This window comes from Sceloporus occidentalis, unplaced genomic scaffold, assembly GCF_023333645.1.
Source record: "Sceloporus occidentalis isolate IW3139 unplaced genomic scaffold, rSceOcc1.0.p SCAF_7, whole genome shotgun sequence".
In the NCBI taxonomy this organism is placed as follows: domain Eukaryota; kingdom Metazoa; phylum Chordata; class Lepidosauria; order Squamata; family Phrynosomatidae; genus Sceloporus; species Sceloporus occidentalis.
The window spans coordinates 31485576-31498622 of NW_028316987.1; positions in this window are offsets into that span (position 1 = coordinate 31485576).

A 13047-nucleotide genomic window follows, 5' to 3' on the forward strand; every position below is an offset into this window, starting at 1 on the left:
TGCAAAAAGTATTGCCAAAGCTGGTTTTTATTTCAGTTCAAATCATGATTTAGAAGTTGTGTGTGATAAAGTCCTTTATCAATTACTTCAAAGACAGAACAGAGGGTATGTTTATCAAATTTGCAGATGACACCAAATTAGGAAAGGAAGCCAATACCCCAGGGGACAGGATCAGAATTCAAAGTGACCTTAACAGATTAGAAAGCTGGGCCCAAACTAACAAAATTAATTTCAACAGGGAAAAAATTAAAGTACCACATTTAAGCAGTAGCAAGGAAATGCACATATATAGGATGGGTGACACCTGGCTGGATAGCAGTGCATGCAAAAGGAATCTAAGAGTCTATAGTGAAGCACAAGCTGAACATGTGTCATCAGTGTGATGTGACAGCTATAAAAACCAATGCAATTCTAGGCTGCATCAATAGGAGTACAGTGTTTGGATCAAGGGAAGTAATAGTGCCACTCTATTCTGTTTTGGTCTGAGGCTGAGAGACTGTGATTTGCCCAAGGTCACCCAGTGGGACCTGAGAAGAAGAGCCTGATTTCCCAAACCCTCCCTTGAAAGGAAGGACTTTGAAACCCTGGGGTTGCACTCACTGGAATTTAAGAGAATGGGCTGGGTCAGGGTGACCAGCTTTGGATTATCCCACATTTTTCAAGGTATTTTCATGTGGTTTTCTTGGCAAGATTACTTCAGAGGAGGTTTGCCATTGCCTTCCTCTGAGGCTGAGAGACTGTGACTCCTTGTTTCCTACTTATGGTAACCTTGAGGCAAATCTATCCTGGGTTGTTGTTGTTTTTTTTGGCAAGATTTCTTCAGAGGTGGTTTGCCATTACCTTCCTCTGAGGCTGAGACAGTGTGACCTCCCTGTTACTTAATTTCTCTAGCTGTAAGAACCTTCTTCCACCAATTATAAATTAAAACATAAACAAATAATTCAAATTCTGGAGCTGTTGAGATAGCTCCCTTTTTCTCTAAGGACTTTTAAAAAAGGTTTTCATAGCAATACAGTTGTCCCTCCATATCCACGGATTTTTTTATTCACTGATTCAAGCATGCACAAATTGAAAATATTCCAAAAAATATAGATTCAAAAAAGCAAACCTTGATTTTTCCATTTTATAAAAGGAACACAATTTCACTATGTTGTTGTATTTAATAGAACTTGAGCATCCACAGATTTCAGTATAGATGGAGGAGCCACAGCAGATAGCAAGTGGCAACTGTACTGAATTTTTACTTCTCTTGGCTGGACTATTTGGAAACGTTCTATTGCTGACAGTTTTCTACTTAATTTATGGAATGTTTATGGACTATCTGTGGAATCTTAATAACACAGGTAGGCTCATAATGAAATTCATAGGTAGATACGCAGTAGGACTGGCAGAATCCTTATGTCTGATACACAATAGGTGATGTCACATGATTGTTATGTATTGAACATCAGAAATACTGGACAATGAGCTTTGTGGTAGAGGAGTTTTATCTTTCCCCATTGCCCTTTTCCTTTCCACATCCCTCTTTCTTTCTTTCTTTCTTTCTTTCTTTCTTTCTTTCTTTCTTCAAGCAAAAGGAATAATAAGGAAATGGCAGGGCCACTGCATGCAGAAGATGCTAACAGGGGAACTGAGGTTGAATGTTGTAACCACATTTTACATATGTTGTGTACGCATGAGCATATTTTCCTTGATTTCCCTGAATACCTTTTACTGCTTTGTGCTTGCTGTGTGCCATAATAAATGTTGTTGTTGTATTGTAAAAATCATAGGGCAGCAGAGAAAAGGCAGACCTACTAATCACCTTCTTTGCCTCAGTCTTCTCACATAAGAAAAAGAGGCTACTCAACCTGAAGAAAATGGAGCAGATGATGCAGCAGAAGAAATTTATCAAAGAATAAGTAAAGAGGTAATACAGGAATACCTGGTTAATGTAAATGAATTCAAATGTCCAGGGCCAAATGAACTACATCCAAGAGTATTAAAAGAACCGGCAGAATTAATCTGAGAGCCATAATCAGTAATCTTTGAGAATTCCAATTCCTGGAGAACAGGAACAGGGAAAATGTCCCCATCTTCAAAAAAAGAAGTGACCCAAAGGAGTGACCCAAACAATTACCACCAGGTTAGCCTGACATCAATACAAGGAAAGATTCTAGACCAGCTCATTAAACAGAGAGTCTGTAAGCATTTAGAAAGAAATTCCATATATGCAGGCAACGTAGTTATTATAACTGAAGAATCCATAAAGAGCATACCGAAAGTTCTGGAAGAAATAGAGGAATACAGACATTGGGCAGGATTGAAAGTCAACAAATCTAAATCGGTGCTGTTAACACTTAACATGACAAAAGAAGAAAAAATCTTCTTCAAGAAGAGACAAAAATTCAAATACAAAAGAAAGTAAAATATCTTGGTATACATCTAACAAAGAAGAATGCGGAATTATTCGACAATAATTATAGGGAAATTTGGCAAGGTATAAAAATAAAATTTTAAAAATGGTCTAATTGCTTTGTAATCTGCAAGGAAATGGCAGAATATAAATAAATTATAAATAAATTATTATTATTATTATTATTATTATTATTAATTTACATATATCACTAATGGGGGGTTTCAGTTATAAAAATGAATGTATTACCGAAATTAATGATTTATTTCCAAAATCTACCAATTATTTTGAAAGACTCAATCTTTAATCAATGGGAAAAAATGTATCAAGGGTCCAAGGTATAGTTTCTAGAATTCAAAGATATAGGTGTGTTAGTCTGTAGAATACAAGATCTCTCTACATATAGTTCCAAGATTGAGTTAAGTAATACTAGCACTGTATTCTGCTTTAGTCAGGCCTCACCTGGGATACTACATCCATTTCTGGGTACCATAATTCAAAAAGGATGATGAAATGCTGATCATGTCCAGAAGAGGGCAACTAAAATGGTGAAGGGTCTGAAAACCATGCCCTGGGAGGAGCGATTTAGGGAGCTGGGTATGTTTAGCTTAGAAAAGAGAAAGTTAAGAGATGATATGATAGCCCTGTTTAAATACTAGAAAAGATATCATATTGAGTCTGGAACCATCTTGTTTTCTGCTTCTCCAGAAACTAGAGCATGGAGCAATGGATGCAAATCAGAGGAAAAGAGATTCTATCTCAACATTAGGAAGAACTTAGAGGTTTATCACACAGAGATTTTTAGAGCTTCAGCAGGTCACTTCTGACATGACTGCACTTCCAATGATGTGCATTCACATCATAACGTGAATGTGTTATCAGACGCAATTCCTTTCTATGGGAGCCCCTTCCATGGCGCTTCCGCAGTGATTTCAAAGTGACTCCTCATTTTGATGAATTCAGAAAAAAAAGGGAATTCACAGAATTCGCATTCAAGCTCACTTCACTTTGAATTGGTCTGGTGTGGAAAACCACTCCAATGTCACTCCCCTTGGCCCCCTGCATCCTGATCTGTTATTCCCCTCCTCCTCCTTCACCCCATCTCACCCCCTCTGCCACCCTGCCACCCATCCCATCATCCCCACCATCCTCTGCCTTCTCTTGCATCCCAATCCTGGCCCCAGCAACCCCCAGCGACCTATCCCATCATCCCCTGACAGCTAGGGAGGGGGCAGGGAAGGAGGACAGCATCCAGAGCCCCACTGAGCATGTGCAAGGGTGCCAATTCAGATTGATGAACCCTCCAGTGTGGTAATACAATGTGCTTGAATCCGCATCACGTGATTTGCTTGAAATAGAACTGACCGCTTCCCCCTCGATTTGGAAGGGCAACAGAAAGGCAACCAGGTGTAGTAAAGCATCACATTTTATCCTTAATTCACATTGCTAGACAGGAGTGACTCTGGATCTGATGTGAAAAAACATCACACTTCACGTTGCTAGAACATGAGTGACTGCGGATCTGAGCTGCAACACACACACCCCGTGTGATAAGGTCCTTAGTGATAGTGGAACAAACTCCCTTAGAGTGTGGTGGGGTCTCCTTCTTTGGAGGTTTTTAAACAGAGGCTGGATGGCCATCTGTTCAGGGTGCTTTGATTGTGTGTTCCTGCATGGTAGGCAGTTGTACTGGATGGTCCTTGAGGCTTCTTGTGATTCTCTGATTTATCCTTCTTTCTTATCTTGAGAAAGCCATCATTTTCTCATCTTTCCCAGTCCCTGCAAGCCTGCTTCAGTCTCCTGTATTTTTGCCCTGATAACTGATGTTGACTATGTCCCATTAGCTCCACATGATGTGTACCACTTGGGTGAATTGGCTGGCCAGTCAGCAAGCAAACTGATGGATGGGGTGGCAGTCAGGACTACTCTGCCTCATAGCATCATATTGCCTCTTTCATTGAATAAAGCACACTGATAGTCACCCTGCTTCATGATGCTTCTTTATGCCAGTTCAAGAACACAGGATAGCACAGCAACAAAGAACTGTAGCAAATCCCATATTCTCATCTCTTTTCTGGAAATATATTTGAAAAGCTAGGGAACTGTGTACTAGAGTTCATATTTCTATGCATATTCTAGGCTGGCTCAGCCTCAGAGAAACCATCTGGGTGGCCAGATCATCCAAGACTCTTGAATGGACAATTTCAATTTCCCTCTGGAGCTGGCAAACATTAGTGGTAAAAGAAATGTTCCATGTCTTTGCCTGGACAGTGTACAGGGAACATTACCCTAAAAGCTATACTAGGAAAGTCAGGGGCACAGGAGTCTCCTTTCTTTTAAAATTACTAGATTGAATTATTCCTAGGATTGTGATAGGTTGCATTATTGTTATTATTATTATCATTATCATTATCATTATTATTACTATTTTATATCTTGTCTTTCTCCCAATAATGAAATTCAAGGAGACTAACAATATATTTAATATCAATGCAAAATTAAAAAAATACAAAAACTTTAATAAAAGTATAAATATAAAAAATATTTTAAAAACAAGTAATCAACCTACCAAGTTAAAATATGATATAGTAAAAATATTTAAGTTCATTAAAAGACAATGCAACCCATACAACAGTACAGGAAATAATTAAAAGCTCATCCCATTCCATTTCCAAAAAGCCTAGTGGCACAAGAATGTTGAAGGAGCCATCAAGAAGGCTCCCTGCCTTGTACCCACCAAATGAGCCTGAGAAGGTGGTACGACAAAGAGAAGGGCATGTCCAGAAGATCTTAGAGCTTTAATGGGCTCAAAAAGGAAGATATGTTCCTTCAGATGTAGCCTAGACCCAAGCTTTTTGGGCTTTACAGGTCATTTACCAGCACTTTGAATTGTGGCCTGGAAATGGAGCAATGCCATTTTCTGTTGCAACAAGGAAGTTATGGGCTGCATGTAGCCATCTACAGTTAGCAATCTGGCTATAGCTCTTTGGACCAACCAATATTTCTTTAGGTATCTCAGGTTAAGGGCTTGTCTAATCAGTTTCTGAAGTTGTCTTTGTTTGGTTTTTAATAAGAGGATTGATATGAGTTGAGTTGACTCTCTTTCTTGGTGTGAGCACTGGTTTTTGCTGTGGAGTTGGGAAGGGGTGAAGGAAGCAATAACCACAAAGACAACCATTTGGCAGAAAATGGCCACAACTATAACATAACTGAAAGGAGGGTTGGCCCGAAAAGCATAAGGTCCGGATCTGCCATCCACCAACTCATGTTGGTCAATAACCGAGAATGCCGGGTCCCGGCCAGGCTTCGGGATGACAGAGGGATAACCGTCCAAGTGCACAATGTCACTCCCATCCAGCTATGCGCATGTGCGCATTTTCCACCCTTGTCACCAGGGAACGCTGAGTCGATGTCGCCCAAGCATTGGCGACATCGCTCATCCTCAGCACCCCCGGGTCCCCAGTGGACTCCCGATCCTGTGCTCTGCAGCACAGGAAACCATGCCCACCAGGTCCGAGACCTATGCTACCACCCAATCTAAAGTTGTGACAGCATAACACCAATCGTCCCAAAGGGAGGGTGGGTGGGGAGCCAGGAAGGCAAAATGGCGCTGGCCACCGGCATCCCCAGGGCCTAAATAGGCCAACCATCCAATCCGTGGCTGGGAGCAGCAGAAGGGGCCACCCCCTTTTTTCTCCCAGCCACTCAGGGGGCTCACCGCCCCCAAGCGCCAACCAATGGGGCCCGCTTCCACTCCCAAAGGACCCTGGGAGCTGTAGTCCGGAAGCGGCACCCTTGGTGCCTCCGTTCCCAGGGCCCCTGGGAACTGTAGTCCGCTGCCCAGCGGGAGCCCCACCATGGTGCCGACCAGGCAGGTTGCCAGCACCGCATGGGGCCAGCCTGCTGCCCCCCCCCCCCCCGAAGTCCCGGAGGTCCATCCAGCCTTCCCCAGCCCCAGCAACTCAGCCTGCCCGGTAAGTCGGGAGGCCCCATTATCCACATGATGAGGACCATAATAACCTGGTCGGTAAAGAGTTTAGGGGAATCTTGGAGTTTATTGATCTCTATAAGTGTGCAGGCCTAGTTTCTCATGTTTACAGGATAGATTTAAGTAAGATATGACTCCTACAAAGCTGTTTTTCAGAACAGTGTTTTCCCCAGTCCCCATTCCAGACTGTTATGGTCAAACACAGAAAATGGGGAGCCTCATAGGCAAATAGGTAAGAAACATTTTGTAAATTATTTGGTACCTATAGAATAAAACTGGCCTAAATATCCTAAAGGCACTGGATCCTGTGTGATCTTGAAGGCTAAGCAGAGTCAGGATGGGTCAGGAAGCTAAATAGGGTTGGGAATCTAAGCAAGATAGGAGACTGCCAACAAATACTAGGTGTCATAAGCTATATTTCAGAGGAAGAAACTGGTAAAATGACCTCTGAATATGTCTTGCCCAAGAAAACCCTATGAAATTGAGAAGTATTTTGAAGGTATACACAGACACACATAAAATTAAACTAGGATGAACGTTTGGCATACTCCTCTGAATATTTTTATTCATTCTCACATCATTTCATTTAGTATAAATCACTTCCAAGTTTTGCTTTTCTGTAAAACACATAACTAAGTTAAATTGTTAAAGCAACCTGGAGAAATAACACTTCATCTTATTTCATTAACTAATTTTAATCAGATTAAATGCACGGCACTAATTTTCATCTTTTGCTCCTCTAGACTTTTTGAACTTCAATTCCAAGAAATCCTAGCTAACATGGCAATACTCAGAGCTTCTGGAGTGTGAGATCCAAAGCATCTGGAAAGTGAACATTGAGAACAGCTAGCCTATATTACCATTCAATCATTAAGTGACAGCCTTCAGTTATTCTGACATAGCTGTTATGCCAGATTGTGGTTGCTATTAAAAGAGGGGGTTTCATAAGAAGCTATTTTGGAAGAAAGAAAGAAAGAAAGAAAGAAAGAAAGAAAGAAAGAAAGAGCTGCAACAGGAATAACTGAAAACATAGGGCAGCTGACAGAGTGGGAAGAGATATTTCTAGAGCACCTTAGACAGTAACAGTAGCAGTCACAGCAACAGTAACTTGCAGAAAGCCAATACTGTAGCACTGGATGAAGCCAAGAACCACTCCTGGGAGGGGAAAGGGGAACATTTTATTTTCCTAAAAAATAAATTTAAACATTTCAAATTAGTCTATGACAACAGTTTTTCTCCTTGAAATCATCATTATCATCATATTTATTTCTTACCCACCCATCCCCAAAGTGGGGAAGAACAATTAACAGACAAACAACATCAGTTACAAAAATATCAGTTAAAACACACATCAATTTAAAAGGACAAATACGAGCTACACATATTAAAACAATCCATATTTTAAAATCATTCACAATTCACAATTTAAAAATCATCTGCATAAGCCTTCTGGAAAAGACTGATCTTTAATGCTCTTTTAAATTTGGATGGTGTATTCAGCTGTCAAATCTTCCCCGGCAGGTCTTTACAATTGGCAACTTGCAAAAACAGTTGTCAAAGTATATCACAATGCAGTTTAAAAAACCCTTTTAAAGTAACTAGCAAATCTTCCTCTGTACTCATAGAATCATAGAGTTGGAAGATACCTCAAGGCTCATCAAGTCCAACCCCCCTGCCATGCAGGAAATCATAATCAAAGTACCCCCAACAGATGGCCATCTAGCTTCTGGTTAAAAATCTACAAAGGAGACTCCACCACATTCTGAGGCAGTGTATTCCACTCCTGAATAGCTCTTACTGTCAAGAAGTTCTTCCTAATGTTGAAGTGGAATCTTAGGGCCCGAACAGACAGGCCAAAATAAAGCTGCTTCAGTTCAATTTGGAGGTATGCTGTTTAACTGACACATGCATTTTAAGAGGCCAGAAGCTGCACCAAAGCTGCACTCTCATCCTTAGGACTGGAGTGCAGCTTCCGGCCTCTTAGGACGCACACATCATTTAAACAGCATACTTCCAGAGTGACCCGAAGCAGCTTTATTTTGGCCTGTCTGTTTGGGCCCTTAATGAGTTCAGTGAGGCTTAAGAGCTCTCTGGCTGAGAATTCAAAATGCCCCTCCTTAAACATCAGTTCCCAGAATGTAATGGTAAGTAGCCAGAACAGTAAAAGTGGAATACCAGCACTATAAGTGAACTGTGCTTATGTGGTTTGTGTCCATAGCTTAGATGTAAAAATCTATAAAGATTTTTTTTACTTCTCTGTCTCATAATTACTTGGCAATTCTCTGTACCTAGAGTGGACCATATGATTAGGATCACACCATTCCAAGATCATATCACACCAAGGCCATCAATCAGATGTTATCTCTGCAAGTGCTAGCCATGAGCCTAACACCACTTCAAGGTCATTAATCAAGCTGCTATCTCTGTACAAGTGTATAAGTTCCTCCCTATGCTGTTCCAGCTAAATGTTATCTTTTAGAGACATTTAGGTTGGTAAATTTACAGGATACATGATTTAGCAGAATCAAAGTCAGGTTTTGCTCAGAAAATTGAAGAATGCCTTATTCTGGTGACATTCCAGATAAATGTTATCTTTTAGAGGCATTTAGGTTGGTAAATATACAGGATACATGATTTTGCAGAATCAAAGCCAGGCTTTGCTCAGAGAAGTGTAGAAGGCCACATTCTGGTGCTGTGGAGAAAAACAGGGACAGGCAACTACACCTCCTCAGCACAATGCATCTTCCAAGCATTGTCCAAGCATTAACACCTGTTAACCTTCTCTTCTCCAGGCTAGCTCAGCTCCCTAAGCCTCTCCTCACAGGGCATGGTTTCCAAACCTTTCGTCAATTTAGTTGCCCTCCTCTGGACATGCTCCAGCTTGTCAACATCCTTTTTGAATTGTGATCACCAGAACGTGGCACAATATTCAAGGTGAGGCCTGACCAAAGCAAACTAGAGTAGTATTATTACTTACCTCGATCCAGACACTATACTTCTATTGATGCAGCCTAGAATGACATTAGTAAAGCTACGGACTATAGCAATTTTGAAGTGTAACATCATTACATTTTAAAGTGTAACTTTTAAAGTTGTCCCCAAGGTAAGTTTCATCTTGTCTTACAGCTGTTTCTCAGTGGCTGAGGCACCGGCATCTGAAGCTCAATATGTCTAAAATGGAGCTTCTTGTTTTTCCACCAAAGTCTATCGTCCAATATTCCTTTTCTGTTTTCGTTGATGATATCCCTAATCAAACTGTGCAGGAAGTCCACAATCTTGGTTTCATTTTTTATTCTTCCCTGTCATGTATCCCCCCAGATTCAGGCCATAGCCAAGGCATGCAGATTCTTTCTCTATAATATTGCTAAAATATGACCATTTCTTTCGCCCTCTACTGCCAAGATTCTGGTCCGTGCCCTTGTGGTCTCATGATTATTTATTATTATTATTATTATTATTATTATTATTATTATTATCATCATCCTGAAGGGCATCCTGGGTCAGACGTAGGACAGGGAGGCGTAGTTAGAGAGGAGTGTGGAAGAGAGTGCAAGGAGACTGCTACGCTATTACAAAGATGTGTGAGAGGGAATGCTTCCAAACTGGTATGTATTCAGTTCCCCTTACTTGCACAGTTGTAGTAAGAAGGGGGCTCATGTGTTAAACTCCTTAACCCAGGGATTTTTGTTGAGTTCCTACTGGGAATCAGTAAACTAAAGAAAGGGGATAGGCTAAGAAGATAAGATTATAACAGAGGCTTTGGTGGGATGGATGAAATATAGTGCTTTCCTTAGCTGTGGTAACTAATCCATCATACTTCTTTACTGACAAATGGAAATCAGGCCCTGTTCATATAAATCCCAACAGGGCATCCTTCAGTGTAAAATAATGTTTCCAGTCATTCACACCAAAAATCTGCATTTGCCCACTGCTGAAACTTAGGCCTAGTACAGACCTCCCAAAAAGGGAGGCCTGCCAGTGCCTTCCCCCGGGAAGCCTCAGCCGCCAAACCGCACGAGAAAAAAGAATCTGTGAAAAGCGGGTTCTTTCAGCAGTGGCATAACAAGTTCGCCACTGGTGCACTGTGGTGCCCTGGTTACGTAACTGCTGTGTGGTGCTGTGCGCATGCCGCACGGCGCTTGCGTAACAATGGAGGCACCCATGTATACAGGGTGCCACCATTGTGACGCCCTTGTCACATGCTAGGGTTGAGGTGTATGTGGCTGCACCGCCCCAAGGCAACCCTAGCATGTGATGAGGGCTTGATTTCAGGCCTGTCTGTACCGGGCCTTAGTTCAGTTGTCAACCACATAAATACAGTAAAATGGGGTGCTCCTTTCTTGTCCTCTGTTTCAAGCTACTGCACTCCTTTTAATAGGAATTAAGAACTACACTTTCAAAATGCCCTGAAGAAACATGGTCTGAAAAGCATTTTTCATTATTAGTAGATAATGAGTCTGTTAAAAAGAAAAGAAAAAGAGCTAGCATGGGACTGTATATAAGCAGCAAGACTAATTCATGTGTCAAACAAAGCTTTACTCTTTGGTCACTGGCATAAAATATTCCAGAAGACAATGAGAAAGTGCACTGCCAGCTGTGTCACATGTAACTATGTTAACTGCATTTAATATGCAAGGAGACATGAAATGGACAATAGATCACCCAATTAAACTCTGAGGTCACTTTTTGTTTATACATTTATTGATTTTCTTTTCCAATATTGTCTAACTCTTTCAATCATTCAGCCTTTGCGTGCACTCCTTGACTCAGAAACAAAGTAATAGATTCTGCTAAACAATATGTTCAATTTATAGGAGAAACAAGGGATGTCATTATCTATGAAAGAGCCTATTTTCCAGAGAAAGAAAGGGCAAAGATTTCTTTAAAAGATTTTCTAAAAATATCAACAGAATATAAATATGTCCTTGAAAGCATTTGTCAGCCTAAACAAAAATTTATTTCTCCCTTTGCAGAGAATGATTTGGACTTGTTTTCATACAGACTCTAGGAAACTTTATCATCATTGCATTTATAACCTACTATTCTTGCAAGAATTTCAATGATATCTACAGTATGACCACTACCAACTTTATTCCCTTAACAGCTTTGTGAGAAAGGCTAGGTTGAAGGAGAGCGACCTAAAGTCACAGGGAATTTCATGGAGAAAAGGAGCTATATTCATGCCTCTGACACTGGCAGCCTCCAACTCTTAAACAGATAGTCATAACAGGACACACAACATGGATGGTGATACAGGCTGAGTCTCTTATCTGGCATTTCAGAATCCAAAATATTCCAAAACCCAAAACGTTTATCATGGGTGGCTGAGACAGGAGATTATCACACTGTTGTATAATATTACCTTCAGGCTATTGTATGGATATGAATTTTGTTTTTAAACTTAGGTCCCATCTTCAAGATATCTTATTATGTATGTGTATGCAAATTTATGGACGTATAAATACGTATTGCAAAATTCAAAAACATCTGAAATCCAAACAATTTTGAATAATAGGGATTCAACCTGTACAGGGACAAGGCCCTACCACAAACCCAGATACCAACTCTGTCCCCACATCTGTTGTGGGAGCAATATTACAAGGGCTAGTAACCTCACTCACAACATCAGGGGTACATTTACTTGTTCTGCCTCCAACGTGATATATACCATCCCATGTTAGCAATGCCACTCTACACTCTTGAATAGACAAACAGGAGAGTAGGGGATAAATTAACACAAATCTGACATTAAAATGGGAATAACCACAAATCAGTTGCAGAACATTCCACCCTTCCTGGATGGAGAGTACAAGATTGAAAGGTTGCAATGCTTGAACAAGGAAATTACAAAGGAAGACTAGAAAGAGAAATACCTGAATTTAATTATATTTACAAATGTAAATCCATTGACAAAGGTATGAACAAAGAGAGTGGTTTCATAGTACACCAATATTAATAGAAGAGTCCTTCCTACAGTAATAAATAGAATTTTCTCACCCAAGGAACTGACTTTTGCTAAACAGATTTAGTGCTTTCATACATCAACACTAACTGGCCACTGTAAAGAGCTGCATCAGCTCACCCTGGTCTTTGAAAATTTAGAGCATGATTTGCATCCATCTGAGTACTATTACATTCCATCTCACTCCCACAACTGTGTATATATACTTTAAACCTGAGCATTTATTATCACTCTGTAATCATTTGAAGAAGTATGTCTATAACCATGAAATCTAATGCAAAACAAACAAACAAACAAACTGTATTCAAAGTGCTGGTGCATTCCCTCCCCCCCCCCCCCCCAGCTCTATTCTACTGTTCATTTCCACATACATAATACTGTGACATGGGACCTACATCCCTCCCTTCAGCCCAAGCCAGTGATTTCACAGTTAAGGGGTAGATGCTATCTCAGCTGATCTCTGCCCCTAAATTGATCACAGGACTTTTGACATGAGCAGAAAAATAGGGAGAACCCACATTTCCCAGTATGGGGATAACCACATGCCAATGATTTGCAAATATAAAAGGTGCAAAAAGGAATTGCAGCAGGTGAACTCAGCTTGCACAAAAGCCCTGTTCATGAAGCCAGCCTCCAGTTGAATTTCTAGTAAGACCCGAGTGACTCATTTTGGCCCCCTACTATTCTTCTAGAAAAGCTAAG